A 16,550-nucleotide genomic window follows, 5' to 3' on the forward strand; every position below is an offset into this window, starting at 1 on the left:
ATGAATAAGTCCGGTGCGAAGGCGATCGAAGAGAAGGGCTTCTTATGATGCGCACCTTCGGGGCTTCCTTTCATATAACGATTTCCGTGGAATTTGATGAAGCAACCGAAGAGTCGATTTACTCCTTATATATACTTTGGCACGTAGATTGATCGCAGGTTGACGTTTGACAACTGTCATCGTCTGCCAATTGGAATGATATTATAAGTGAACAACGCTAGATGCAAATTACGCAAACTTTGCAATATATAAACGCAATTTACTCTGCAAGTCGATTCTCGCGCGAAAGATGGAGTAATTTCTCTTTCGGCGGCAGTTTACGGAGCACCGGCACAGTGAACCGTCTTTAGAACAGAACGGTTCGGGTAATTGTGTCAAAGCGAGTTTCCAAATTTCAATCACGGCCGGCTCTCCCCTCCGGCGGGAAAATCATCGAGGCATTATGTATTTGCTCTCAAGTATAACCGGTTCGACGAGCTCACCCTCGCGCGAAGCAGTCGGCGTCTCCTCCGTACCGGCCGCTCGCTCTCTTTGAATCCGCGCGAGCTGCCGCCTCGTCCCTCTCCCTTCTACAGTTATTAATATTTGCCGACAATTACCGAACAGTCTACCCTTTAATGCCGCGACTCAGACACGCGTTTGGAGGACCAATCCGTATCGATCGTCCCGCAAACGCTAATCGCTTCTTTCCTTGTAAATAACTTAGCCTGCATTTGTGCGTCATTGAAATTGTCGGATTGTTAATTAAATAATATCATTGTTTCAGCAGTGTTATCGACAAAAGAGATCAAATACAAATGCGAAAGAATGTTGGGCTTGATTAATTTTCTTTCTTTCTCTCTTTCCGTCTTTTTCTACTCGACGTGCGAAAACAAGGGGGAGACACTGCGAGAAGCGACGGAGGAACGATTTTCGTCACCGTGTTCGCGTAGCGAGCGATCCATCATACCGCGTCGGACGGCGGCGACGGCGGGCCGATGTCTCGTTAACCGAGAGGGCTGAGTAATTACAATCAGCGGTAGCCAACTTTGTATACGGCGGGTGTCTCGAATTCAAAGAGGAGAGAGACCGAGTTCGTTTGTGAAACATGCGATCGGCGGAGGTGTCGGCCGAGTGTCGCGTCGAGAGGGTCTCGCACCTGAAAGCTCGCCACTACCATGGCGTTTTCGCTCGAAAAGCGAACGCAGCGGTAGTAGACACTTACGGAGGAACGCCAGAGTTTGATACGAGGTGAGGTGAGGTGAGGTAGAGCGGGTCGAGACGAGAGACGAGAGACGAGAGACGAGAGACGAGTCTCCATTGGAACGTGAGCGGCAAAGGTGTCTCGCTTTGGAACGTGAAACCGTCGCGTCGCCGTCGTGAATGAGCACCGTCTCCTACCTGGGCGTTATTTTGCGGGATTCTATCTATTCGTTCGCCGGAAAGAAGGCGAGCCGCGTGGCGCGGCGTAAGAAGACGCGGCTATTACTTTATTACTTTTCGTCGTTCTCCCTCTCTCTCTCCCTCGGTCTCTTTTTATTTTTAGGCATTCGTCCGACACCTTTCTCCCATAGCAATCAACGAACGCACCAACGAATCAATCCCATGAGCACACTTTGATAACGTAAGCGTTCGCCGCCGCCGTCGAACGACTTAGGGCGGATCCCCGGGAACCAACCTACTCCTTTGGTCAAATATGTCTCTATTAGTTTCTAAGCTCTGTGATAGAACCTCGCACCTGGTATTCTAAATCCTCGTTAGATTAGGCACGAAGGGAATCGCCGGGATATTCCATATATTCTCCATCTTATATTTTAAATCTTTTTCAGATAATATACTGAACGAAATGTGTGTATTAATAATAATAATTTTATATATATACCAGGCTTTAGCGTTTCGATAAAAAAAAATTTTGGTCAAAATAATATTATAAACATTTTATTTCGTATCATAATAATATATGAAATATTCAAAAAATTAGGAAAATTAAATTTTCCACGGAAAGGCAAATATTTTTCGATGTATTAATCCGACATTACTAAAAGATATATAAGAATAAAAGAACTTTCCCACCTCTACCAACAACAATATTGCTCGATAGTAGCGAGTTCGCCAACTTGTGGAAACCCAGAAGAGAGAAGACTATGCCATTATGGATGGAAGCTGGCTTCGACTTCTATGCATCTCTCTCTCTCTCTCTCTCTCTCTCTCTCTCTCTCTCTCTCTCTCTCTCTCTCTCTCTCTCTTTCCTTCGTCTCTCTTTACGTCTCTGTGTCGGGCGTTGGAAACTAGATCCGTAGTTTAAGTCGAAACTGGCCAGGTTCGAGCAGGCAGGTTTCTAGTTCGGGAAGGAGGATAGAAAGAGAGGGTTGGAAAATCCATCAAGGCCCGACAACGAAAGGACGAAGAGGGCAGGAAACCCTTGGATCCCTTTCCGACTCGGAGAGGACCGCTCTTCTTCTCTCGCTCCTTTCCCGCTGGTCAGAGAGATCCCCTTTACACGGCAGTCTGTCGATTCTCCGACCGGCGAAAGCGAGAGGGAGAGCAAGCCTCGCTAAGTACGTTTTGCATCTAAGACGTTCCTCGAGTTTAATTACCGGGGCTTTGTCGTTGCCGGCGACACAGACGCGCGAACAATACGGATGGACCGAGCGATACACGCGCGCGTGGTCAACGCGCCGCGATCTCTCTCGTGGCTTTCATAATGAAACGATCTTCTTGATACGAAATCGTATGTCGAGTCTTAAAAATGATTACCTCGTATTTATTTAGAAATTTAATTGAAAAGGAGCTTGAAAAGAAGTTGAAAAATCTACAATCTTTCTATTTACGTTACTCTCTCTCTCTCTCTCTCTCTTTCTTTTTCTGTTCTACCGCGCGTTTATATTTTGCACTAGAAGCAACGGTAGTACACGCGCCAGCGTTAGAGAAGCGAGGATCAACGACAACTACTCGAGCCCGCCTAGGAGCCTGAGTATAAAAGCTCGTAGAATGACGTTTTACAAAGGGTCTATCAAGCGCGGAGCAATGTTGATGGCCAACAGATAGGCGGAGGGCCGGTGCAATTTCGCCCGGCGTGCACCGCAGTCAGCGTCGCTGGCGTTACGATTTTTACGACGTTCCCTTTACAACCGACAAAATGTAATTTTCTGCGATATGTGTGCGGACACGGCGATGGGGGACGAAAAAGGAAGAAAGAGAGGACGAGAAAGAGAGAGAGAGAGAGAGAGAGAGAGAGCCGTGCTCGGACCATGCGCGTGGAAAGTATTGTCGTCGGAATGGGAGCTCCGCGGTGGGAGGGTTATAACGAGAGATTGGCTATTTTCTCGATAAATATTTTTCGCCGTTTCGCGCAACGGCAAGGCAAGTTCTTGTTGAACGGCCGCTGGTCGCGAGGATCCAACTCGGTGCGCCGATCGCGGCGATTCAACGAAATTACGTTCGCGAAGCGAAGCGACGTTTCCACAAAGTATGTATATTGAACGCTGCCGACTTTTTGCAGGCCGAGAAAGACCTTTCGAGACTCGCGTCTGCCGGACGCCCATCGCGCATTTACAACGACGATCGAATTATTGCGAAGGGCCCGCGACTCTCGGTGTCGATCGTAAATTTCGTCGGACAATAAAGAGACGCGGACGGGGAATATTCTTCGTTAAAGGGGCCGTCGAAAAAATGCCGCACTCTGCGAAAAGATGGGGAGGGTTAAGAAGGAGGGAAAGAAGGGGAGGGGAGGGGAGGGGGGGTTGCTTTCCGATGCCGCTGGTTGCTGATGCCGGGCCGGGCAACGCAATGACCCGCCGAGGAATATTTTTTCGGCATCGTCGGAGAATACGGTGGAGGTTGATGGTGTTTACCTCCGTTTTCGGCCCTCCCGCGAGAAAGGACCGAAGGAACGGACCCGTTTGCCGCGGAATTGATTTTCAGAATTTATCGTGGCGAGCTTCCGTTCGCCGGCGCTGCCGGCTCGTTCTTACGCCGAGTCGCGTGCGTAAAGAAGCCGAGTTTACGACAAGGTTGCGCCCGAAAAGCACCTTCGACCAGTTAATTGGAAGGCCTGTCTAATCACGCCGCGAAAGCGCCACGAAAAGGTAGAGGCTTTGTTCTTTGTTTCGGACAAGCGGTTTCTCCCCCGCTCTCCCCCCTTGTACTCTTTATAGTTTAGCTTCCGGTGTATAAAAAGGTCCTGGTCGACTATTCGCCTTCTTTCCAAGATTGCGTCTTACTTTTTAATTCGCCGATATATACGAATTTTAAAACTGTAATTACGTAATTAGTGAAATGTTCTTAAATGACATATGCAATAGTATCATTTAATTTTGTCAATCAAATTCCCTTCAAGAATTGATTTATCATTTCGCGCTCGTATCATATTATCGTTTGTATTTCATGGCGCAAAGAATACATCGATACAAGATTTTTGCGATTGTACGCGAGAACATAAGCGAGTCATCGACATGACGGAAACGCTCGCGCATGAGAATCAGGGACGAACGGCGGCGGCAACGCAATGCGCCAGTCGCAGTTGGGCCGAGATAATTAGGTTTGAGTGCACTCCGGCCGCCGCAGTCAGTAACTCAGTTATCAGTGGACACCCCGCGTACAATGGCTATCACAACGGCATCAAACATAACGCATCAATTAACGTGAACAATAACCGAGCCGTGAGAGAGAGAGAGAGAGAGAGAGAGAGAGAGAGAGAGAGAGAGAGAGAGAGAGAGAGAGAGAGGAAGGGAGGTGCGCAAGGGCGTAGGGTGTTATAGGGCGGCAAGTGAGCGCAAATGTACAGAGAGAGAGAGAGAGAGAGAGAGAGAGGGGGGGAGGAGGAGGGAAAGAGGGAGGGAGGATGAGAGAAGCATAGGACCCTTCCTGCGGTGACTATACGATCGCGAAATGACAGCTGTTGGTTGAATACGCGCGATGACGCGTCATCATCATGCGTTTGGTGGCATCATCTTTCGCGTCATCACACGAAAACTAATCTAAATCGAAGAATTAATTACACAATAATCGACAATGTAACGATAGAGCTTCTTACGAAACGAATCTATATAAGCGCATCAGCTGCCGAATAAAAGAGTCGAGCGAATCTCTGCGATAATTACTCGATCGTTGCGCAATTAGTTTATTGGCGTATCGCAAATATTAAGTGGCTCGCGACGAATTCGCGAAAAGGCGAGATGAAAAAGCCATTTTCGAAATTGGCCTCGACCGAGGGCGAGAAAGAGGAGAGATGGATCTTATACAGTGGATCGCGTAGGCGTTGAATCGTTCGCACACGTGTGAACGGCAATGTGACGGATAGAGAAGGGAGAAAGATACGGGGAGAGATGCAATGGCAGAAGAGAGGGTATATACAGAGAGAGAGAGAGAGAGAGAGAGAGAGAGAGAGAGAGAGAGAGAGAGAGAGAGGCGTATCTACTGCGCGCTCGCGCTTCGTATGCGTCGTGTGCACGAGATCGGGAGAGCCCCTCTGGCCGTATTCAAAGCGCGCAACATCGCTCCGTCTCGAGGAATGCGGCAATCGATTATCACGGTCCTGCATATCGATACTACCGTCCAACATCGGGTGAACGCATATACACATATACACAGACACGCGAGCTCACAGTGACCGTGCCACCTTCACAAACGCCCGCTTAGCGCCGCGCTATCTCTCTCTTTCTCTATACCTCGGCCACACGCACACACCGCTAACTAATGACACCGCCTCGTATAATACTCGTGCCTCGAATATCATCGGCCCGATATTGCCACCGCGAGAGATTAATGTTTCGTCGTAACCTGTCCTCTCTCCTACTCCTACTCCTTCTCTCTCTCTCTCTCTCTCTCTCTCTCTCTCTCTCTCTCTCTCATACGCATACACACACCTACACGCATATACGAGCGTATTCTCTCCGGTTCTCCACTCTCGTTTCCCCGTCGATCGTTCCCGAAAGCGAGTGGACACGTCGTCGACGATCGAGGGCGAGATAATATCGTTTCGTGATTCGCGGTACGAAAGTGTCTCCTCCGTTCTATGGGAACGAAAGCCACCGTCGATTCGATCCCTATAGAGGAATAGATGAATCTTCTATCGCGACATGTTGTAATAATCTGCGATCGAGTTTGGACGGACGTCAAATTATCGTAATACTATAATTGTGCGCAAAATATATAAAATATATAAATAAATATCACGAAAAAAATTCAAACAATTATGAAGAGAAAAAAAAATATTGTAAAGCAAAATTCTTTCATAAAATCAACCAACTAAATTTAACTCTCTCTCTCTCTCTCTCTCTCTCTCTCTCTCTCTCTCTCTCTCTCTCTCTCTCTCTCTCTTTCTCTCTAAAAGCAAACATTATATGTTCTGCAGGAAAGCTCTTCCCCGACAAGGTACGGGTTCGACAAGGAGTCTAACCGTCAAAGCGATTCACGGGCGTTCATCTCGAAAGTTTGGGACAGGCGGAGTTTCGGGTGCAGCGGCAGTTCGTCCTACGTCAGGAGCAGAAACGATAATGGCAGCTATTAACGAGCCGTAGCGGGCGCGAAGGCACCTGAGCCCAAAATATCACCGCGATTAATGCAATTACAGCTTACACATACAAGTCTCTCCGGCTCTAAGACCTTCGGTATTACTAATTCAATGCGCGCGTAGAGATGTGTTTCCGGCGAGTATAGCGATGGCGGTAAGTAAAGGGTTCGTTCTCGCCGGTCGGTTCGCAAACCCTCTTGAAATAGTCAATAGACCAACGCTTATAAACGTGCGTATTTGTGCTCTTGTTTCCGGCTCTCGCATCCGGCCGTCCATTATCGTGAAAGACGCGTCGATCGAAATCCGTTTTTCTTCTCCAATTTTTCGTAACTAATCGACGTGTAATTTATGTATATCATACTTGTATATTATCGTGCGTGTTTGCGTTGGTCGGTAGAAAAAATTGAGCCATCTATTAATGTGGAACACATTGCGAACAAATTGCAGTCACGCTCGCGTAATTCCGGTTAACCTGCGATTCCAGTAGCTAGTAGCGGTAGTAGCCGTGCGCGCGCCTCTAATTCGACGGTGAACGGGCGTAAGGGTAGACGAAGTGGTAGGTTCGAGCGGGTTAGGGCACTTTGGGACCCCCTCGTGCCGGTGTTTGGCGGTTGCGGTTAACGTAATTACGGCGAAGGACCCCCGTCGGCCTCTTGCGCGAAACCGCGAACGTCTTAGCTCGCCGTCTTGCCCTCGTCTCTCTCACCCTCTCACGCTTGTTTCTCGACCTCCGCGATTTTCCCTCGTCTCCACCCTTCCCCCTATCGCTCGAGTGTGCGAATTGCTCGAATGCCGTAATCGCGAAATCGGGAGCGTCGATAAAGCGAGATTCTCGAAGAAGCCTCTTGCCCAAATTCCAAATAGATTATGAGATCATAGTCGTTAAGATGCCGTTAAATTTCGTTAGTTTCGTTTGAGTCTCGTTCATATTTTCGAGAAAAATGCAAAATCTCACCATCACGTATCTTTATCGCTACGCCAACAAGTTAATTGAATAAAATGTAACAGATAAATTTCCTTTAAATTGCAATATATGTATGTTATATACCTAACAAAAATATATATGTTCCATAAAGGTAGATAGAGAGTAGAGTGCTTGATCCAGGGTTGAAAATGATGATCGCGAAAAGTATGACCGTTGAACGGGATCATCGATGACCACAAAAGTTACGCTTTCCAGCAATTACCGTCGTGCCATCATCATTGTCATCGACACGCTCGCGCATCGCGTTCCCTGTCTCTCTCTTTCTCCATCGCGCTTTATTACTCCGATGACCGGTACAATCGATCCGATGATTACAGCCGAAAACATAATCGTTAACGCGTACGACCCATTAATGACTATGGACCATTCTCGATGCCAAATTGGTAGCGGCTCGCGGATAAAGCGGATCGCGCGAGCGTATTGCGTCGTAATCGCGCGTGTAACCGCGCGCGCGCGCGCGCGCGCTAGTTTCGAATTGACATGCGCGGATGACGAACGTATTTAACGCGGACGTTAATTCTCGTTATGACAAATCAAAATTTAAAGGCACCGCATGTTATCGAATTAAGCGGGCGAGCGTGCTGCGGCATTAATAACGGCCACTCGAATCAACTTTCCGCTCGATCGCGCCACAATGTTCATTTAACGTCGCCATGAATACGTACGCGCGCGGTTTTCAATTCACATTTTTTCGTTTATTACGCTGCTTACATACTCGCTTTTAGCGTGCCGGGCGATTTTTCTACCGTTTGTTAAACAACATTTCTTTTTAATTAAATCCGCTCGTACTTTTTTAATTAAATCCGCTTTCACAAGATAGCTCGTGTGAGATATATGTCGGTTACCGAGCGCGTTACTTTTTAATCTTTACTCTGAAACGTTTAATCTTTCTCCTCTTTTTTTTTTCCTTTTTTTTTCCCGCGGAAATACCGTTAACTATTGGTAGCGGTGTTACTACCTATAAATCGCTTTAAAAGGGCTGTACTTCCGCGTCGCGGACGCCCACCCCTCGTTCATCAGCGCGTCCCTTGGCAAGAAAGTAGGGTGGTTCTTACCGCCGGGCAAAATGCCCGGGCGTTAGTCTCGGCTCCTACATAATTTATGGAATTCTCCGTCTGTCCGTGGTAGTGGCGGTGGCGGTCTTTCCTCGCGATGTTATAATTAGAAATATGCTTACGACCGTAATTCCGAATACTGGGGAGTGGGTAGCACGAGTGCGACGACAACGGTAGCGGGGTAGTCGAAGAGGAGGGTGAGCCCGCGTTTACTACCAATAAGGGACGCATGCATAATAGAAAGCCGTAGATGGTAGCCAGACCGACCGACAGAAGGACTTACAAGAGAATGCTACTTTACGACGACTCGTATTACGGGGGTTGTACGAATTCGACGTCTTTCATATACGCAACCGTCAACTTCCCTTTCGCGGCGGAGATCTTAGCCCAACGATCTGGTCCCTGGTGGCTCTTCTTCGTAAGATGCAACGGCGAGATGTGTAGATATTAAGTATTTTTTTTTTTTTCTTTTTTTGTTAAATTTTTTTTGTTAAATTTTGACAGACGATAAACTAAATTTACAATCAACGCTTCTTCTATCGAAAATCATCCCGACTGAAAACCGCAAACATGCAACGTTTTAATGTACATTTGGTTGTGAAAATTATCGAGGGATTCGATAACGCGATTCAAATCATTGCGCAACGATAACTGTAGTTGTTAATGGACTCATCGAGTGGTTAGACCGTGTATAGGCGCGAGAATGATAATGTTCGGAGAATTGAGCTTAGCGTGATCCCCCGCATTGACATATCCACGGTGTTACTGATGGGAAAGGGGGAGGCTCCAGAGAGAGAGAGAGAGAGAGAGAGAGACGAGCGAGGGAGTTGAAAGAGAGCAATCGGGGAGGGACGTCGAGGGTGTCAGGATCGGTGTCGCCGAGCTAGGCGACACGTAATAACCGGTTAGCAGTTACGTGTACGGACATTTATTTATTTACACCTTCCAGCGGGTAATTTCGCATAATTCGAGGTTCCGTTTTCATGGGGGAAAATCACTTTTAAATAGCGGGTTAGCCTCCGCCGACAGCCGGAAAAAATCCTGTCCCAGGGAATCGTGAACTTGTTCGCTTGCTCTCTTGCTCTATGCGCGGCGCAGCATGCGAGAGTGCGATTAAAATCTAATAACCAGTTGAAACTACGAGAACCGCAGCGCGCGGGCGCGCGCGCGATCGTTATTATTAATAATTTCATTACGCAATGCCGGCCGGTCGCGCATTTAAATATTACATCTCCATTAACGGTCGCACGGTCGGCGGGCGAGCCAAAGTCGGTTATGCGCGCGACAAAAAAGAAAAAAAGACAAAGGCGCGAGCGTTACATTATTTTTTTTCTATTTTTTTTTTTTTTCAACCATATCTCGTTATGAATTGCATTAGAGATTCAAAGCTACCGTTATATCGCACGTAATAATAATCTTACTCGTGTTATCGCGCAGCACAACGTGGCGTAAGGATAGATTTCCCCGACGCGACGTCGGGTATATGGTATATTAATATTCGTTGTGCATTACGCATTTATTTTTTAATTGCGGTCTTTCGGCGTGAAAGGGAACCCGATAGAAAACCGATAATTCTCGTTGCCATATAAATTTCGCGAGAAATTGCGCGAAAAATCTGTTTTCGATGAATGACTCGCCGGACTGGCTGTTCTCGAAGAGTCGAGAACGCGCTCGCAATCAACCCCCCCGTGTGTTGTCGTTGCCGTTGCGAAATATCGTTTTCTTTTCTCGTACCTGCATTCCACGCCCGGAGCATTTCCAAGCATGGCAAGACGAGACGCCCAGAATTCCCGTGCAAGAATATACACACATACCATACGTATACGTATATGTATAATCGCAACGTTCACCATTCGCGCGGAATCGACGACGACCTGGAGAGCATCGTCGTGTATTCGCGCGAGCGCATATAACGTGTATCCTCTCGTGTGCGCGAGCATAAATATGTGTACGCCCGGGCTCCCAAGTAATTCGCGCAATTTCATCTAAATTCCGTAGCGACGAAATTTCTCGCGCCGCGCCACGCCGTCGTCTCCTCGCACGAGCGAGCCTATGTAAACGCGCGCTCTATACGAATGCTCTATCTTCGCATATATGTGCGTGAGAGAGTGTGTGCGCCCGAATTTATGCCAACACCGGGTTTACACACCGCTCTCCTTGTGTACGTGTATGCATCTACGTACACGGGTGTTTCTTACGCCCGCTTTGTTTATTATAGCTCGTCGACGCAGCGCGTTATTGTGAAATATGATTAGGTGCACCGCACCTCCTCCCTCTTCATCACTCTCTCTCTTTCTCTCTCTCTCTCTTTGTCTGTCGTTCCGCCTGTGTCCCTCGGCGACTTTTCGCGCGACGGCGATCCCAAGCATCCTAGACATTCGAGCCTTTGTACGCGCGCGAGACCGATACTCCAAATGCCAACCGCGTAAAATATCCGCGGGAATGCTTATCGCGCGCGAGACACGGCCCACCCATCCCTCTGTGTGTATTAATTCATGCACTTGTCGAGCCCTTCGTACTTTGTGCCCGGAGGTCGCACCGACAGCAGCGGACACCGCCAAGGCATTTAAATCGCCGACGTTTTAGAATCTGCGTCTATTATTTCGTTAAAATTGATGAACCTCTGCAAATCTGTTTGAAACAAATAAAATAACGTTATATTGATTCTTTATTATTCAGAAAATTAACGATGTAATATAGACGTCTCTGTGCCACTGTTGCTGCCGTCGTGATGCTATTGTTGGAGTGTTAAAAATTGCGCGCACCGTTGATTAATCAGTATGCTTGAAGTCGCCACTAACGTGCCATTAATGCGACGTTATCTACAACATTATCTTATATACCGATTTTCAACTTCTCGTTGCATAACGTGACTCAAGTAGAATAATCATGGCGGTTTTATCTCTAAGCGCTAAATCGTTTCCGAGCGCAACGCTCGTAACGGAAAATCGCGTGCTTCTATCTCGCGTTGGAATGAAAGAGCGGCCGTATATATATGTGTGTATATATATATATATATATATATATATATATGTATACGTTATATATTATGTGTGTACGAGTGCTATACGAGCGACGCATACATGTATATTACAAATCCGCGAGAAAAGCCGGAGCCACCGCCTATTTCCCGGCGGAGCGCTCGTGTGCGCCCGCTCGCGTAAATAAGCTCTCGCGTTTTATTCCTTTCTTTCATCGTCTCGCGCACGCGGTACATATATTTTTCCCGTCTGCCTGCCGGGAATATTACGCATCGCATACACTTGCCCAGGTAACCGAGAAATTCATCCCTCCGGCGTGTCAGTCTCGCCCTCGCGCAACCGTCCAAGTATCATCGGCCCGGGCTCATGTTCGGAAGCACACTCAGAAAATTCGCCAAACTTAATAATTTCCCTTCTACGAAATACTATGATACCGAAGAGGCAAATTGTGAAATAAGTTCACCGTCTCGTTCGCTTTCGAGAAAGAAAATAGATAAATGGATCGATTTAATATAAATATTATAAAATATTTCTCTAACAATTATTTTTCCATCGTAGCTAACAATAAGATGAACTGCGCATGTATTGAAATGAAGCAAAGAGAGTAAAAAGGAGAGAAGGGGCGCATACGGAAGGGGAGAGGGGCGGGGACGGTTCGTTGCCGCGGAAGAGCGGCGCCGCGTGAAAACGGTACCCCTTTGCCGGCGTGTATTTCTGACGCGCACGTATGTACGCGTAATTGTCGCGCTATCGGCGCGGTTATCTTTAGTACAGCGCGCGAAGATATCCCAGGGTGAAAGAGGAAAAAGTCTGACGCAAATACCGTTGGATAACGATTCCTCTTCGCGAGCGAACCCCTTTGTGTGTCGCGCGCGGGAAGAGACGATTACGCCGCGTGTACTTCTTTAAAGAGCGTTCTCTCTCCGCTTCGCGATCAGTGATCATCCGTAATGCGAGGTGGCGAGCGAGGCGTGCCGTAATGGCTACTGTTGCTGTTGCAGCAGCGGCAGCTGCCGATGCTGATGCTGATGCTGATGCTGATGCTGATGCTGATGCTGATGCTGTGCGTCTATTTTTACGGTAAGGAGGGCTGGCACCCATGACGACGACGCGTCCAGCGCGCCGCATCGCATCGGCGTGCGCAATGTATAAACGCCGCCCGAGGTCCATCAGCGCATTAACAATTATATTACGGAAGCTCACTGTTACGCGCGAGCGAATTCATACGCGCGTGCCTCCGGGCCCCGAAGGAGGCCGGCAAGTTAAACACGGGGAGGGAAAAAATGCGCGCCGCGGAAAGGAGAGAGACCTGTAGGGGTGTGTGTGTATATATATACAGTCGGTACATCTCTCCTTATTGAATTTTGAACACAATAGATTAAAATATTATATATATTTTTAGGATGGAATTTTAAATAATGTCGAATTATCGTCGCGTTCCCGAAAGAAGAAATAATCAATTTGGCTGTACTCTTCGTGAGAAACGAAATTTCATTATTCCTCGTTGTGTGTCAGTTACGACACTCGACAGTCGCTTTCATCTCTCCGGATTCGTAGTTATTAACGGATCTCGGCACCCTTTTCCCGGCTTTCCCTGATGCTTTGGCCGCGCGAGAGAAGGACCGAAAGGAAGACGACGGAAGGGCGGTTTCGGTTACCCTTTGGTCGCGTCGTAACAGTAGGTGCGATTTAATTTTTTCTCTCTCTTTTTCTCTCTCCCTCCTTCCCTCTCTGTGTTTCCGAGAGAGCAGTGTCATATTCACGAGGTCGTGGCCGGGCAAAGCGAGTGTCGTGGCTGGTCGGACGGAGGGTCGGGAGAGCGAATTCAAGGGGAGAGGAGGGTATTCCTACCGGTGTGGCGGAGGACGGGAACGGGGAACGGGGAACGGGGAACGGGGGTGCGGAAAGGGCGAGTAGTCTAGGCGAGACTTAATTAAACAGCGGGCAAAGCCAGGTTAGTTCACAAAGTGACCGCGGCACCTACCAACCCCTCTCCCTCCGCTTGTAGCCGGTTACCATCAACTCCTCGACTCCGGTGCAGCTCGGTGGTCCTGGGACACACGGTGAACCTCGCTGAGTTCTGTGAGGAAAGACCGAGGCTCGAGCTTGGTTACCTTGATTGGCAAGACGAACATCGACCGCTCGAATGACTATTCGGATTACCGATCGTACTTCGAGAATCCGATTCTGCAACGAAACTATGGCGTGGTCAAATTGAACTTTCGTCTCTCTCAAAGCATGTGTAAGCACGTTCCATTGACAAATTGACGTTCTAGAGAAAAAGTGTCCCCTCCTTTCTAGATTCTGGACTTTCCGATGAATCGCTTCGTTGAATCTGCGAGATGAACGCGGAGGTGGTCCAACACGGCGACACCTTTGACGGTAGAGCCACGTAATCCCCGCGCCTGGTTCCTGCCCTCACGTTGTCAACGGGGGTGGGTTAACGAACAGGAGGCGAGGGAAGGGTTTATTTTCGCGGAGTAGCGTTATACAGCATTCGCTGCTGACTGGCGGCACCGTCGCCGCCCAACGTTCTTTTTATCTCAAAGCCGTATCCCTTTTGCGCCTCTTCTGTATTCCTCAATTTCCAATGAGTCGGAATACGACATGAAACGCTAAACTGCCACAAAGGGGGTAAGCCGATGAGCGCGGTCGAACCCTTTGCCCGGTCTTTCTCTTTCCCTCTCTCTCTCTCTCTCTCTCTCTCTCTCTCTCTCTCTCTCTCTCTCTCTCTCTCTCTCTCTCTGTGCCTCTTTCGTCTCGCGCGTGTTCTCTTTCGCTGCTTTCCTCCCCTCGCGCATCTCCCCTCTCCCCCCCTCCTTCTCTCTCTCTCTCTCTCTCTCTTCCGTCGTCAACGACGGATCGGGGTGAAACCTTTCCTCTGCGCTCTCTTTGAATTCTTTGTCACAGTGCATTAGATACGCTCTTGCCGTGTCATTATTTGAAACGGGAGTACACAGAGAATTATGCGACAAAAACGTCCGCGCGGGGCATTCGGGAACGAACGGGGCACACGACGAGCACCATCTCGTCGTCGTCGTTATTTTTGGTACCGTCGTCGCCGTTCGAAAGTTCGACCTTTTTCGAGCGGCGAAGCTCGTCGTCCGTTTCGCCTCGCTCAACATCATATTCCACGTGCTTATTTTGCCGGCAATAGCAACGCGTTCTCGTTCCGCTCGACGGGCTAATACCCTCCAACTTCCGGCATGAGCGCACCATCCGCGCGCGAGTCTCCTAATGTTTGTCCACTGCGGTGACTTCGTTCGGTGCGCAGTGAACAGGATCGACATCGCGCTCGGCAGGATTCAATGAATCAGAATACTCGCGGTGAGAAAGATGAGACGTTCCTTCGTATGCGCTCAAAAGGGTGGTGGTCATTGGCACGTTTCCGCGTGTGTGAATTTGTGTGCGTGCATACGTGCACATCATACGACCATCAACAGACGGGGGGTGAGCAACGTTGCGTTCTCTACTCTGGTTTTACGTAGCTACTACATAGCTACAACATCGAAGAGGGTTCCGTCGATCGCTATAAACGTTCACTTCAAAGCGAATCAGCTGCCGTTACGCACGAGGGCATCGTTGTCATCAACATTGTCATCGTGGGCGTTATCTTTGTCGATTTTTCTGAGAATTAGCCTTCGACTCGTGACGGAATAGAAAAAAAAAAAAAAAAAAGAAAAAAAAAGAACAGAAACGCGTATTAATATCGTCGGTACGATTTTTTAAAGGTAATACCGTTTGGAATATCTTTGTAAATTTTTCTAGCCCGACAAGAAACGATTAGTTCGATAATAATCCGCCGAATCATCTCGACACGATGGTGCCGTCGACCTGGCATTCTCGTAATTTTGTTTGCAACAAGCCAATCGACCGTGAGCCGACCTACTTTTCACGGTCCTCATCCACCGATATTTCGCAGTCGTCGTCATGCTAGCGTGAAATCATTCTTAGTCGTTCTCTTTGTCGCGACGTTGTCGATCGCGCGACTCCGTCGTCCGTCGCAGGACGGTGAAACGAAGGAGAGAACGTCGAGAGAGGCACAACTCTGGGGACGACGTTGCCGCGTGGGCGGCGCGGCCGAGCAGGGGTTGAAACGCGGGAAAGTCCCTCGGGTCCCAATTACACCGACACCCGATCCCAGCATTACGGCCCGGCTAATTCGAGGGGAGAGTCGTATATAAATCTCGGCGAGTTGATTGTGCAGTTTCAATTCCGTTTGTCGTTCGTACGAGGACGCGACAGATAACGCGTCGGCAGGTCGTTACAGTTACTTTTTTTTTTCACCATAGAGATTAATTCCGCATTAGAGCGACGCGACGCGCTCGTTCGATCGAGCGTGTCCCATAACCGTAACCGGATACGATTGAACGTAATGTTTGTCATTAGAGATAACTATCTCTTCGTGTATCGAAGATGTTATACTATAGTAAAGATATTTCCATCTAAAGACTATTCTAATTGTCTATAATAATTTCTTCACGATTTTTTCCATGAGAAGACAAATTTTGCTTCTTACTTGATCGCTAAATCGAAAGATAAATAATTGACCGTTAAGCGAGACTTAATACAGCGACATGATTGATCGAAAAACTATCACTTGGAGCTTCTTTTTTGCTCACGCGGCACAACTTAAGATAGTTAACAGAACGCATCTTTCACAGATTGCTACGAGAGGAGGCGCCCACGAGGTATAAGGGGGTGTGAGAAGGCTTGAAAGGGGTGTTCCTCTCGACGGGTCTCGCGACAAACGACTCGGCTAATTACAGGGAGGCCGCAGCTCCGTGTAAACCGGCGATAAAGGCGGCTGTCGGTTCCCAGGCTTCCGCGGTTCTAAAGGTTTACGCGTGTCGGAAGCTTTTTGCTTTTGCGCGAAAATGTCGTTCGTTCATCCGAGGTTACGATATGACAAGACGTACTCGGCCAGAATATCCGTCAGAGGATCGAATCCAGAAGCCATCGCGCGTTTCTTTACCTTGTATTTGTTATTCTTTCATCGTTCGGACGTAACGTTTCGATACTAATATTAATATTAG

At 48.2% G+C, this 16,550-nt stretch overlaps 2 protein-coding genes across 7 annotated transcripts in view; one reads left to right on the top strand and one right to left on the bottom strand.

Moving 5' to 3' along the window:
• Positions 1-7,008, top strand: part of Plc21c (Phospholipase C at 21C) — a 119,622-nt gene extending 112,614 nt beyond the window's left edge. Inside the window, exon 23 of the mRNA XM_072910034.1 lies at positions 6,335-7,008. The gene's annotated coding sequence lies outside the window, so the exon portion shown is untranslated. The remainder of the gene's footprint in view (positions 1-6,334) is intronic.
• Dac (dachshund family transcription factor) overlaps positions 1-16,550 on the bottom strand; it is a 188,733-nt gene that overhangs the window by 25,243 nt on the left and 146,940 nt on the right. The gene's annotated exons all lie outside the window — the stretch shown is intronic.

The sequence above is a fragment of the Anoplolepis gracilipes genome, chromosome 17 (genome assembly GCF_047496725.1).
Source record: "Anoplolepis gracilipes chromosome 17, ASM4749672v1, whole genome shotgun sequence".
Lineage (NCBI taxonomy): Eukaryota > Metazoa > Arthropoda > Insecta > Hymenoptera > Formicidae > Anoplolepis > Anoplolepis gracilipes.